The sequence below is a fragment of the Bos indicus x Bos taurus genome, chromosome 2, assembly GCF_003369695.1.
Source record: "Bos indicus x Bos taurus breed Angus x Brahman F1 hybrid chromosome 2, Bos_hybrid_MaternalHap_v2.0, whole genome shotgun sequence".
Taxonomy (NCBI): Eukaryota; Metazoa; Chordata; class Mammalia; order Artiodactyla; family Bovidae; genus Bos; species Bos indicus x Bos taurus.
The window spans coordinates 128,346,053-128,360,110 of record NC_040077.1 but is presented as its reverse complement, the minus strand read 5'-3'; positions in this window follow the sequence as shown (position 1 = coordinate 128,360,110).

Below are 14,058 nucleotides of genomic sequence, written 5' to 3'. Positions count from 1 at the left end.
TTGAAACTATTGTTGTTTTGTCTGTTGTTTTTGTTGCTCTTGCTGTATTAATGCAATTCCAGGCAGGCCTCAGAACAAAGACAGAAAGTCCAGTTTTGTATATGGTAGTATTCAGTTCAGCTCAGTTCAGTCGCTCAGTTGTGTCTGACTCTTTGCGACCCCATGAATCGCAGCACGCCAGGCCTCCCTGTCCATCACCAATTCCCAGAGTTCACTGAGACTCACGTCCATCAAGTCAGTGATGCCATCCAGCCATCTCATCCTCTGTTGTCCCCTTCTCCTCCTGCCCCCAATCCCTCCCAGCATCAGAGTCTTTTCCAATGAGTCAACTCTTCTCATGAGGTGGCCAAAGTCCTGGAGTTTCAGCTTTAGCATCATTCCTTCCAAAGATATCCCAGGGCTGATCTCCTTCAGAATGGACTGGTTGCATCTCCTTGCAGTCCAAGGGACTCTCAAGAGTCTTCTCCAACACCACAGTTCAAAAGCATCAATTCTTCAGCGTTCAGCTTTCTTCACAGTCCAACTCTCACATCCGTACATGACTACTAGAAAAACCATAGCCTTGACTAGATGGACCTTTGTTGGCAAAGTAATGTCTCTGCTTTTGAGTATGCTATCTAGGTTGGTCATAACTTTCCTTCCAAGGAGTAAGCGTCTTTTAATGGTAGTATTACTTAAAACTTTTTTCAATGGTAGGAATAGAAACCCTGAACTATCTTAAGCCAAAAGGGAATTCTGCAGGCTCACCAGATTGGGAAATTCAAGAATGGATGTAGCTTTGAGAAGGCTCTGGCAGAAAAAGATTCTGATTGGCTTGGCTTGGGGCAGGTGCTATTCCCTGAGCCAACCAGTGTGGTCAGGATCAGTTCAGTCACTCAATCATGTCCGACTCTTTGCGATCCATGGACTGCAGCACGCCAGGCTTCCCTGTCCATCACCAACTCCTGGAGCTTGATCGAACTCATGTCCATTGAGTCAGTGATGCCATCCAACCATCTCATCCTCTGTCATGCCCTTCTCCTGCCCTCAATCTTTCCCAGCATCAGGGTCTTTTCAAATGAGTCAGCTCTTCGAGTCAGGTGGCCAAAGTATTGGAGTTTCAACGTCAACATCAGTCTTTCCAATGAACACTCAGGACTGATCTCCTTTAGCATGGACTGGGTGGATCTCCTGTCAGTCCAAGGGACTCTCAAGAGTCTTCTCCAACACCACAGTGCAAAAGCATCAGTTCTTGGGCACACAGCTACAAAACAATAGGGATGGGGTGGTGGTTGGGAATGGGGCTCATGGGGCAGGCTAATTGACTAGTCTGGGTAGTGTACCCTCCCCTGGGGTGTGAGGCATGAATGGAACACCCTGATTGACAGCCCGTCCAACCACGTGGAGGTGGTGAATGAGCAGTTCCCCAAAGAATGGATGTGGAGGAGATAGCACATTTCCACTACAGAGGGTTACATGTGAGGAGACCTCAGAGATATCCACAGCAACTTCCTACCCCAGAAATGTAGGCATTCAGACATGGCTTGGAATTCTCCAGTGCTGAATCCTTTGGGGCTGCCAATTCTGTTTCTGAACAGTTCCATGTAGGAAATTTTCTCTTAAATTGATCTACCACCTTGTAATTTTTCACTTGTCCTCTAGCTCTTCCTTTTGGGGCCTCTCAAAATAAAACAAAGCCCTCCTTTCCATGTCAACTTTTCAAATGTTATCTCTGGAACCTTCTTATTGGATGGTGTTGGGGTGACAGCTAGTTTTCTAGGGGTAAAAGCATCAGTCTGGAAATCTGGGGGCCTGAGTTCCAGCCCCCGTTCTGCCTTTAACACAGAATCATGGCCATCTTGGGAGCAGGTGTACACTGTTCCCATATTATAGATGATTATACCCCAAATTCATATGTTGAAATCCTGACCCCTAAAGTGATGCAGTTGTGAGATGGGGCCTTTAGGAGGTAATAAGTTCATGAGGATGGAGCCCTCGTGAATGGGATTAGCACCCTAAGAAGAAGAGACACAAGAGAGATCATTTTCCTCTTGGCCATGTGGGGGTAAGAGGAGAAGACTTCTGCTGTCAGCAGACTGTGAAGAGCAATCTCAGCAGGGACACAATTGGCTGACAAATTGGCTGACACCTTGAACTAACCTCTGGTAGCTCAGCTGGTAAAGAATTTGCCTGCAACACAGGAGACCCAGTCCAATTCCTGAGTCAGGAAGATCCGCTGGAGAAGGGAACGGCTACCCACTCCAGTATTCTGGCCTGGAGAATTCCATGGGGTAGTCCATGGGGTTGCAAAGAATTGGACATGACTGAGTGACTTTCACTTGGAACTTTCCAGCCTCCAGAACTGTGAGGAAGTAAATGTTGTTTAAGTCATCCAATCTGTGGTATTCTGTTATAGCAGCCTGAATTGACTAAGACAGATACTGAAGTAGGGAGAGGCAGGCTCAAGGTCCCACAGTTGGAAATGGGGAAGCTGCAATCTGCAGCCGGGACCACATGATTCCAAAGATTCCAGTTTTAACCACTCCATGGGCTTACACAAGTTACATCCTTTCTCGGGGCCTCGGTTTTCTCATCTGTAATTTGGGAACGTTAGTGTGCAATAGAATCACCCTGAGGGTTTGTTAAACCACAGATTGCTGGGGCTCATTCCCAGAGTGCCTGATTCTGTATTTCTGGGGTGGGGCCTGAGGATTTGCATTTTAACAAGTTCTCAGGTGCTGCCAGTCTGGATTCCACACTTTGAGAACCACCATAGTAATGGATTCCAGCTCTAGCATACAGGTTGCAGGGTGGGAGAATTTTTTCCTTTCCATTTAGCTTAGCTTAGCTTAATCCTCTTTATATGCAGAGTACATCATGAGAAACGCTGGGATGGAAGAACCACAAGCTGGAATCAAGATTGCTGAGAGAAATATCAATAACCTCAGATATGCAGATGACACCACCCTTATGGCAGAAAGTGAAGAACTAAAGAGCCTCGTGATGAAAGTGAAAGAGGAGAGTGAAAAAGCTAGCTTAAAATTCAACATTCAGAAAACAAAGATCACGGCATCTGGTCCCATCACTTCATGGCAAATAGATGGGGAAACAGTAGAAACAGTGTTAGACTTTATTTTTTTGCCCTCCAAAATCACTGCAGATGGTGACTGCAGCCATGAAATTAAAAGACGCTTACTCCTTGGAAGAAAAGTTATGACCAACCTAGATAGCATATTCAAAAGCAGAGACATTACTTTGCCAACAAAGGTCCGTCTAGTCAAGGCTATGGTTTTTCCAGTGGTCATGTATGGATGTGAGAGTTGGACTGTGAAGAAAGCTGAGTGCCGAAGAATTGATGCTTTTAAACTGTGGTGTTGGAGAAGACTCTTGAGAGTCGCTTGGACTGCAAGGACATCCAACCAGTTCATTCTGAAGGAGATCAGCCCTGGGATATCTTTGGAAGGAATGATGCTAAAGCTGAAACTTTGGCTACCTGATGCGAAGAGTTGACTCATTGGAAAAGACTCTGATGCTGGGAGGGATTGGGGGCAGGAGGAGAAGGGGACGACAGAGGATGTGATGGCTGGATGGCATCACTGACTCGATGGACGTGAGTCTGAGTGAACTCCGGGAGTTGGTGATGGACAGGGAGGCCTGGCATGCTGCAATTCATGGGGTCACAAAAAGTCGGACATGACTGAGCGACTGAACTGAACTGAACTGAACTGGGTCCTTTTTATGGAGTAGGGCATGACAACCAACTCCAGTATTCTTGCCTGGAGAATCCCATGGACAGAGGAGCCTGGTGGGCTACACTCCATGTGGTCACAAAGAGTCGGACATGACTGAAGTGACTTAGGACACACAGTCCTTTTAAAATGGTGTGTGTGTGTGTGAGAGAGAGAGAGAAAGAGAGAGAGACAGAGAGAGAGAAGGAGGGAGGGAACAATCAGCAGGAATTTTGCTCTACAATAAAATTAATTGGAGGGAAATTCAAGAAGTAGGTAAACAAATGGGGATAATGTGGAGCTGATGCTCATCTTTGAAGAGAAACAAAAGGAACAGGCTCAGAATCTTATAGGTTTTCTGAGTATGATAATTCCACTTATTGATCACCTACTATGTATCAACTGCCTTCGCTACTTTATCAAATCTACTTCTTACAGCCAGTCTATAAGGTAAGTATCAATACTGATGCTTTGCCAGTGAGAAACTGAGGTTCAGAAAGGTTAAGAATCTGAGCTTATGCGTGTGTAGTAAGGTTCAGCTGCTGTGGAACACATTCTGGTGGTTCCTCAAAATGTTATGTATAGAGTGATGATATGACTCGGCAATTTCACTCTGGGGTATACAGACAAGATTACTGAAAACATTTCCACTCAAACACTGCATACGAATGTTCAGAACAGCATTTATCTGTAGTCACCAAAAAGTGGAAGCAGCCCAACTTTCCAACAACTGGTGGAAGTATAAACAAAATGTGCTATATCCATACAGCAGAATACTATCCAGTAATGAAAGGAATTGCGTATTGATACAAACTACAAGGGTGAACTTTGCAAACATTATGCTAAGCAAAAGAAAGGGAAGTGAAGTCGCTCAGTCGTGTCCGACTCTTTGCGACCCCATGGACTGTATAGCCTATCAGGCTCCTCCATCCACGGGATTTTCCAGGCAAGAGTGCTGGAGTGGATTGCCATTTCCTTCTCCAGGGGATCTTCCCAACCCAGGAAGCCAGGAATCGAACCCGGATCTCCCGCATTGCGGGCAGACGCTTTACCGTCTGAGCCACCAGGGAAGCCAAAAGAAGCCAGACACAAAAGGCCACGTGTTGTTTCTACGTGTATACTCCATTTACACGAAATGTCCCAAATAGGCAAATCTATAGAGACATTAAGTATATTAGTGATTGCCAGGGGCTGGGGGAGAGCAGGAGAATACAGGAGTGACTTTCGTGGTGGGTCCAGGCGTTTCTTTCCCAGGTAATGAAAATGTTCTGGAATTAGTGGTGATGTGCAAGGACTTTGTGAATATATTAAATACTGTACACATTAAAAGGGTGACTTTTATGGTAGGTGAATTCCACCTAGCAGCAGCAGCAGGGTTCCTAAGGGTACACAGAGAGAGGTGAAGTTGGGAATTGAATGCAGGGGGTTATGGCAACCTGGAAGGAGCCCATGGCTAAGGACCTTGGATCAACCATTAAACTTAGGTAAGGCCCCTCCTTCATCCCTTCTGACCTCAACCTCCTCTGCAGCAGGGTGAGCGGGTGGGATCCCGCAGGGGCCTGAGGCCAGAAGACTCCAAGTGTCAGTTCAGTTCAGTCGCTCAGTCGTGTCTGACTCTTTGCAACCCCCTGTACTGCACCACGCCAGGCCTCCCTGTCCATCATCAACTCCCAGAGCTTACTTAAACTCATGTCCACTGTATCAATGATACCATCCAACCATCTCATCCTCTGTTGTCCCCTTCTCCTCCCCTGCCTTCAATCTTTCCCATCATCAAGGTCTTTTCCAAGGAGTTAGTTCTTCGCATCAGGTGGCCAAAGTATTGGAGTTTCAGCTTCAGCATCAGTCCTTCCAATGAATGTTCAGGACCGATTTCCTTTAGGATAACTGGTTGGATCTCCTTGCTGTCCAAGGGAGTCCAGTCCATTCCCCTTGGACTGCAAGTGTGGGGCTGCCTCATTGGACCGCCCCGGCGGCTGAGGCGGGCACAGCCGGGAGTCGGGGAGAACGGGCAGGACCGCTCTCTTCCCAGAACCCCCTCCCTTTTCCTGTAAGAACAGCCTGGCTCCTTCCAAACCTGCCGGTAACGCTCTTTCCCGGCTGCGGTTCCCAGGTGTGCTGGGCTCCGGGGGCGTGCAAGGGCCAACGCTGCGCCTGCCCACGCCCAACGTGCGCCTGCCGAGACCTGGCGGCCTGCTTGCTCCTTCCGGGAAAGTGCAGGCGGCCGTGCCAGGCCGACACCTGCGGCCCCGATTTGCGCGTGTCAGCCCGAGCCTCTGCTTCCAGCGGCTTCCTCCGTCTGCCCCCTTTCGCGTCTGCCTGTCCTGGCCGACAGACTGTGCGCTCCGTCCTCCTGGGGACTCCTCCCTCCCTCTCTTCCTTAATTACTTAATCCTTTCCTTCCTTTTTCCTCTTTCTTGTATCTCTTCTTAATAATGAAGTTTTAATTACACCGCAATAGATGGTACGTTTTCCTTTTAATGCATAATCCTCTGTCCTTTCTCCTCCCCTCCCCACCCCTCCACACATAGAGTAACTGAACAGTTTCGGTGTGATTTTTTATGAACCCACAGAAAATATGATATTGTGTGTCTCTGTATATGGTTTTTAATATATATTGTTTTCCATAAATTGTCCTAGTCTGCTTGCTTCTGGCATTTTTCTCTCAACAAGACTTTGTTGAGAACTTTACACATTGTTACATAGACCTTTTTTTCTCACTGTTGAAAGTATTTCATATTTCAGGCGGATGGCAACTGCAACAATAAAATTAAAAGACGCTTGATCCTTGGAAGAAAAGCTATGACAAACATTGACAGCATATTAAAAAACGGAGACATCACTTTGCTGACAAAGGCACCTATAAACAAAGTTATGGTTTTTCCAGTAGTCATGTTTGGATGTGAGAGTTGAACCATAAGAATTGATGCTTTTGAATTGTGGTGCTGGAGAAGACTCTTGAGAATCCCTTGGACTGCAAGGAGATCCAACCAGTCAATTCTAAAGGAAATCAACCCTGAATATTCATTGGAAGGACTGATGTTGAAGCTGAAGCTCTAATACTTTGGCCACCTGATACAAAGAACTGACTCACTGGAAGAGACCCTGATTCTGGGAAAGATTGAAGGCAGGAGGAGAAGGAGACGACAGAGGATGAGACCGTTGGATGGTATTACTGATTCAATGGACTTGAGTTTGAGTAAACTCTGGGAGACAGTGAAGGACAAGGAAGCCTGTCATGCTGCAGTCTGTGGAGTCCCAAAGAGTCGGACATGACTTAGCCAATGAACAACAACAAAGAATTTTATGGTCTGGATGTGCCATGTTTTATTTAACTGATCTCTAATTGTTGGATATTTAGGGTGTTTTGGAAAAGGAGTACTTCAAGGTTGTATATTGTCACCCTGCTTATTTAGCTTATATGCAGAGGACAACATGAGAAACGCTGGGCTGGAATCAAGATTGTGGGAGAAATATCTATAACCTCAGATTTGCAGATGACACCACCCTTATGGCAGAAAGTGAAGAGGAACTCAAAAGCCTCTTGATGAAAGTGAAAGTGGAGAGTGAAAAAGTTGGCTTAAAACTCAACATTCAGAAAACGAAGATCATGGCATCTGGTCCCATCACTTCATGGCAAATAGATGGGGAAACAGTAGAAACAGTGTTAGACTTTATTTTTTTGCCCTCCAAAATCACTGCAGATGGTGACTGCAGCCATGAAATTAAAAGACGCTTACTCCTTGGAAGGAAAGTTATGACCAACCTAGATAGCATATTCAAAAGCAGAGACATTACTTTGCCAACAAAGGTCCGTCTAGTCAAGGCTATGGTTTTTCCAGTGGTCATGTATGGATGTGAGAGTTGGACTGTGAAGAAAGCTGAGTGCCGAAGAATTGATGCTTTTGAAGTGTGGTGTTGGAGAAGACTCTTGAGAGTCCCTTGGACTGCAAGGAGATGCAACCAGTCCATTCTGAAGGAGATCAGCCCTGGGATATCTTTGGAAGGAATGATGCTAAAGCTGAAACTCCAGTACTTTGGTCACCTGATGTGAAGAGTTGACTCATTGGAAAAGACCCTGATGCTGGGAGGGATTGGGGGCAGGAGGAGAAGGGGACGACAGAGGATGAGATGGCTGGATGGCATCACTGACTTGATGGACGTGAGTCTGGGTGAACTCCGGGAGTTGGTGATGGACAGGGAGGCCTGGCGTGCTGCGATTCATGGGGTTGCAAAGAGTCGGACACGACTGAGTGACTGAACTGAACTGAACTGAACTGAAATTATTCATGTTGACAAAACGCCTTGACAACACATTTATACACCACACATGCTTGGGCACGTGTTCCCTGGGAATAGATAACACAGAGTTATGTATCTGCTGGGTCAAAGGACGTGTACATTTCATGATTTAACAGATATGGCAAATTGCTCTTCACAAGGCTGAACCAATCTATTCCCCACCTGGAGTATACATGAGATTATCCTCTCCCTAACATCTTTGTCAATCTTTGCTTTCATCAAGCAAATTTTTTTTTTGCCAATAGTGTTTTCTTACTGTGGTGCTAATTTGCATTTGCATGGAGGTTATTTTGAAAGTCCAGGTTGCCAGTGTGGGGGAAGAACTCAGGAATCGGAGTTTGGTGGCCTGAATGCTAGACCCACTGTGTCATCATCTGCTGTGTGACCTTGAGCATGCCAGTCACCTCTCTGGTCCAGGCATGTTCACAGACACCATCTCTCTGCAATCTGTATTTCTCCTGCTGCCTGAGAAACTTGGTTATGAGTTTTCTTTCGGGTTCCCTGTTTCTTTGTCTCTGGGATCCAAGGTTTCTTGGTCCCCAAAGAGCCCATTCTTCCCTCTCTTCTCTCTACCAGGACTCTGAAATGCAAGGGTAAGGCACAGTGTCCAGAAGTTCTTGTTAGAATGCACATATGTGCCCACCAGTGGACAAATCTTCAACTTGTCCATTGCTCGCTGAATTCTGACCGGCTTTCAGCAGACAACAGGGGCAGGACGCCAGATAGAAAGGGCTTTATTTTTTCCTTTTGTAAAATTTCACTACGTTGCTGTTTTTCAGTCTCTAAGTTGTGTCTGCGGCCCATGGACTGCAGCACACTAGACTTCCCTATCCTTCCCTATTTTTGGAGTTTGCTCAAACTCATGTCCATTGAGTTGGTGATGCCATCTCGCCCCCTCTCCTCCTGCCCTCAATCTTTCCCAGCATTGAGGTCTTTTCCAATGAGCTGACTTTTCGCATCAGGTGGCCAAAGTATTGAAGCTTCAGCATGAGTCCCTCCAATGAATATTCAGGGTTGATTTCCTTTAGGGATTGACTAGTTTGATCTCCTTGCAGTCCAAGGGACTTTCAAGAGTTTTCTTCAACACCACAGTTCAAAAGCATCAGTTCTTTGGTGCTCAGCCTTCTTTATGGTCCAATTCTCATAACTGTACATGACTAACGAAAAAACTATAGTTTTGAGTATAGGTACCTTTGTTGGCAAAGTGATGTCTCTGCTTTTTAATATGCTGTCTAGGATTGTCATGTACTTCCCTTGTAGGGAGTCTGCCTGCAATGCAGGAGACCTGGGTTCGATCCCTGGGTTGGGAAGATACCTGGGAAAGGGAAAGGCTACCCACTCCAGTATTCTGGCCTGGAGAATTCCGTGGACTACATAGTCCATGGGGTTGCAAAGAGTTGGACACGACTGAGCAACTTTCACTTCACAGGTTTGTCATAATCCTTCCCAAGAGAAAGCGTCTCTTAATGTTGTGGCTGCAGTCACCACCTGCAGTGATTTTGGAGCCCAAGAAAAGAAAATCTGTTCCTGTTTTCATGTTTCCCCTATTTGCCATGAAGTGATGAGACCAGATGCCATGATGTTAGTTTTTTGAATGTTGAGTTTTAACTCAGCCTTTTCACTCTCCTCTTTCACCCTCATCAAGAAGCCCTTTAGCTCCCTTTTGCTTTCTGTCATTAGAGTTTTATCATGTGCATATCTGAGGTTGTTGATATTTCTCCCAGCAATCTTGTTTCCAGCTTATGATTCATCCAGCCTGGCATCTCTCATGATGTACTCTGCATATACGTTATTAATGAACACACAGGTCAACAGTATACAGCCTTGACGTACTCTTTTCCCAATTTTGAACCAGTTCATTGCTCTATGTCCGGTTATAACTGTTGCTTCTTAACCTGCATACAGGTTTCTCAGGAGACAGGTAAGGTGGTCTGGCAAGACACTTCAGTCGTGTCTGACTCTTTGGGACCCCATGGACTGCAGCTCGCCAGGCTCTTCTGTCCATAGGATTCTCCAGGCAAGAATACTGGAGTGCGTTGCCATGCCCTCCTCCAGGGGATCTTCCCGACCCAGGGATCAAACTGGCCTCTCTTAGGTTTCCTGCCTTGGCAGGTGGGTTCTTCACCACTAATTCCACTTGCTAATGCCATTAGCAAGACTTTACTATAAAAAACTAGAATGTGCTCAGTGTATAAAATTAAAAAGAAAATTAAAAAAATATAACCCCCTCCCTAAAGAGACTCATTGTTGCCATTTATGTGTCTATCTTTAATTTGTGTGTACATAGATAGTATTTTTATACACATTTTGATACTAATTTTCCCCTTACCATTATATGATGAGCATGTCATTTAAAACATTTAAAAAAATCAACTGTATCCCAGTAAAAATTTTAAAAATAAAAACCATATTTTAAAAAACTTTATTTTTTTTGAACTGCTTTCAGAAAAGTTGTACCAATTTGGGTTGCCCTGGGGAGGTTTGGATGGGTATGCTTTGAAAGGAGCAGCATGGCCCTCAGCCACTCTGGTCTCTAAGGATCGGAAAACTACATCTAGGAGAGAGTTCCTTTGAGAGGGTGGTCAGAGGAGCCCCAGCTACCACCTCCACTGGCTTTTCAAGCTCACAAGCCACTGGGAAAGCCCCTTCAAGGTCACAGTTCACTTCAGTCGCTCAGTCGTGTCTGACTCTTTGTGACCCCATGGACTGCCGCACACCAGGCTTTCCTGTCCATCACCAACTCCTGGAGCTTGCTCAAACTCATGTCCATTGAGTCGGTGATGCCATCCAACCATTTCATCCTCTGTCATCCCCTTCTCCTCCCAACTTCAATCTTTCCCAGCATCTGGGTCTTTTCTAGTGAGTCAGTTCTTGGCATCAGGTGGCCAAAGTATTGGAGTTTCAGCTTCAACATCAGTCCTTCCAATGAATATTCAGGACTGATTTCCTTTAGGATGGACTGGTTGGATCTCCTTGCAGTCCAAGGGACTCTCAATTCTTTGGCACTCAGCTTTCTTTATAGTCCAACTCTCACATCCATACATGACTACTGGGAAAACTATAGCCTTAACTAGATGGACCTTTGTTGGCAAAGTAATGTCTCTGGTTTTTAATATGCTGTCTAGGTTGGTCATAACTTTTCTTCCAAGAAGTAAGTGCCTTTTAATTTTATGGCTGCAGTCTCCATCTGCTGTGATTTTGGAGCCCCCCAAAATGAAGTCAGCCACTGTTTCCACTGTTTCTCCATCTACTTGCCGTGAAGTGATGGGACCAGATGCCATGATTTTTGTTTTCTGAATGTTGAGCTTTAAGCCAACTATTTCACTCTCCTCTTTCACTTTCATCAAGAGGCTCTTTAGTTCTTCTTCAGTTTCCACCATAAGGGTGGTGTCATCTGCATATCTGAGGTTATTGATATTTCTCCCAGCAATCTTGATTCCAGCTTGTGCTTCATCCAGCCCAGCGCTTCTCATGATGTACTCTGCATATAAATTAAATAAGCAGGGTGACAATATGTAGCCTTGACGTACTCCTTTTCCTATTTGGAACCAGTCTGTTGTTCTGTATCCAATTCTAACTGTTGCTTCCTGACCTGCATACAGATTTCTTAGGAAGCAGGTCAGGTGGTCTGGTATTCCCCTTTCTTTTAGAATTTTCCAGAGTTTATTTTGATCCACACAGTCAAAGACATACTCAATAAAGCAGAAATAGATGTTTTTCTGGAATTCTCTTGCTTTTTCAATGATCCAGCGGATGTTGGCCATTTGATCTCTGGTTCCTCTGCCTTTTCTAAAACCAGCTTGAACATCTGGAAGTTCATGGTTCACGTATTGTTGAAGCTTGGCTTGGAGAATTTTGAGCATTACTTTACCAGCGTGTGAGATGAGTGCAATTGTAGGGTAGTTTGAGCATTCTTTGGCATTGCCTTTCTTTGGGATTGGAATGAAAACTGACCTTTTCTAGTCCTGTGGCCACTGCTGAGTTTTCCAAATTTGCTGGCATACTGAGTGCAGCACTTTCACAGCATCATCTTTTAGGATTTGAAATAACTCAACTGGAATTCCATCACCTCCACTAGCTTTGTTCATAGTGATGCTTCCTAAGGCCCACTTGACTTCACATTCCAGGATGTCTGGCTCTCGGTGAGTGATCACACCATCGTCATTATCTGGGTCGTGAAACTCTTTTTTGTGCAGTTCTTCTGTGTATTCTTGCCACCTCTTCTTAATATCTTCTGCTTCTGTTAGATCCATACCATTTCTGTCCTTTATTGAGCCCATCTTTGCATGAAATGTTCCCTTGATATCTCTAATTTTCTTGAAGAGATCTCTAGTCTTTCCCAATCTATCGTTTTCCTCTATTTCTTTGCATTGATCATTGAGGAAGACTTTCTTATCTCTCCTTGCTATTCTTTGGAGCTCTGCATTCAGATGGGTTCAATATGCATATTCAATATCTTTCCTTTTCTCCTTTGCTTTTTGCTTCTCTTCTTTTTACAGCTACTTGTAAGGCCTCCTCAGACAGCCATTTTGCTTTTTTGTATTTCTTTGTCTTGGGGATAGTCTTGCTCCCTGTCTCCTGTACAATGTCATGAACCTCCGTCCATAGTTCATCAAGACACTCTGTCTATTAGATCTAATCCCTGAAATCTACTTCTCACTTCCACTGCATAATCAACCTCAAGGGATTTGATTTAGGTCATACCTGAATGGTCTGGTGGTTTTCCCTACTTTCTTCAATTTAAGTCTGAATTTTGCAATAAGGAGTTTATGATCTGAGCCACAGTCAGCTTCCGGTCTTGTTTTTGCTGACTTTTCCCCCAAATGCTCTTAGAAAATCAACTGCATTTCCTGATAGTGAACACCAGGAGGCACCACACACCAAAGGAAAGTAACCCTGACTGGGAGAGTGTTGGATCAAGAGCTTTCTTGGGCCACTCTAAGGCAGAGAGAGCTTCCCTGGTTCCTTAGATGGTAAAGAATCTGCCTGTAATGTGGGAGATATGGGTTCGATCCCTGGATTAGGAAGATCCCCTGGAGGAGGGCATGGCAACTCACTCCAACATTCTTTCATGGAAAATCCCCATGGACAGAGGAGCCTGGTGGGTTACAGTCCTTGGGGTGACAAAGAATCGGTCATGACTAAATGACTAAGCACAAGGTGGAAAGAAGGTCATTTCTCCTGACTTCCTTGACATCCTCCTGCAGCCTCTGGGGAGGATTACCCTCAGATGTGCCCATAGGAAGCTCTGGGAGTTGGAAGGCCATGTCTGGGAGCACCATGGCAGGGTGCAGGATGGTGGTAGGCGCCACGATCTGCAGTTTCCCCATTGTGTGTCTTTGGGCCAATCACACCACTGCTCTGAGCCTCAGTTTTTCTCATCTGTCAAGTGGGAGTGACAATTCCCTGCCCCCCTCCCCTTTTTCTTTCTTTCTTTCTTTTTTTTTTATTCTGTGTATGCTGCTAAGTCACTTCAGTCGTGTCTGACTCTGTGAGACCCCATAGACAGCAGCCCACCAGGCTCCCCCGTCCCTGGGATTCTCCAGGCAAGAACACTGGAGTGGGTTGCCATTTCCTTCTCCAATGCATGAAAGTGAAAAGTGAAAGTGAAGTCGCTCAGTCGTGTCCGACTCTTAGCGACCCCATGGACTGCAGCCTACTAGGCTCCTCCATCCATGGGATTTTCCAGGCAAGAGTACTGGAGTGGGTTGCCATTGCCTTCTCCGTATTCTGTGTATAAGTTATGTAAAAGTATTCAGTTGGCCAAAAAGTTTGGGTTTTTCATAACGTACGGAAAACCCAAACTAACTTTTTGGCCAACCCGATACTTTGAAACCAAGGCACAGGGGCTCTGCAGTATAAACTGTAGAGGGCAAGCATGTAGCAGGACTAGTTAGATGGCTGCTACACCAGAACGGGGCAGATGATGATGCTGGGAGCTGTGGAGGTGATGAGCAGCAGCTGGATTCTGCGTATATTTTAAATGTAGAACCAATGGGACTTGTTGAAAGATTGGATATGGGGTGTGAGAAAAAGACAGGATCAAAGG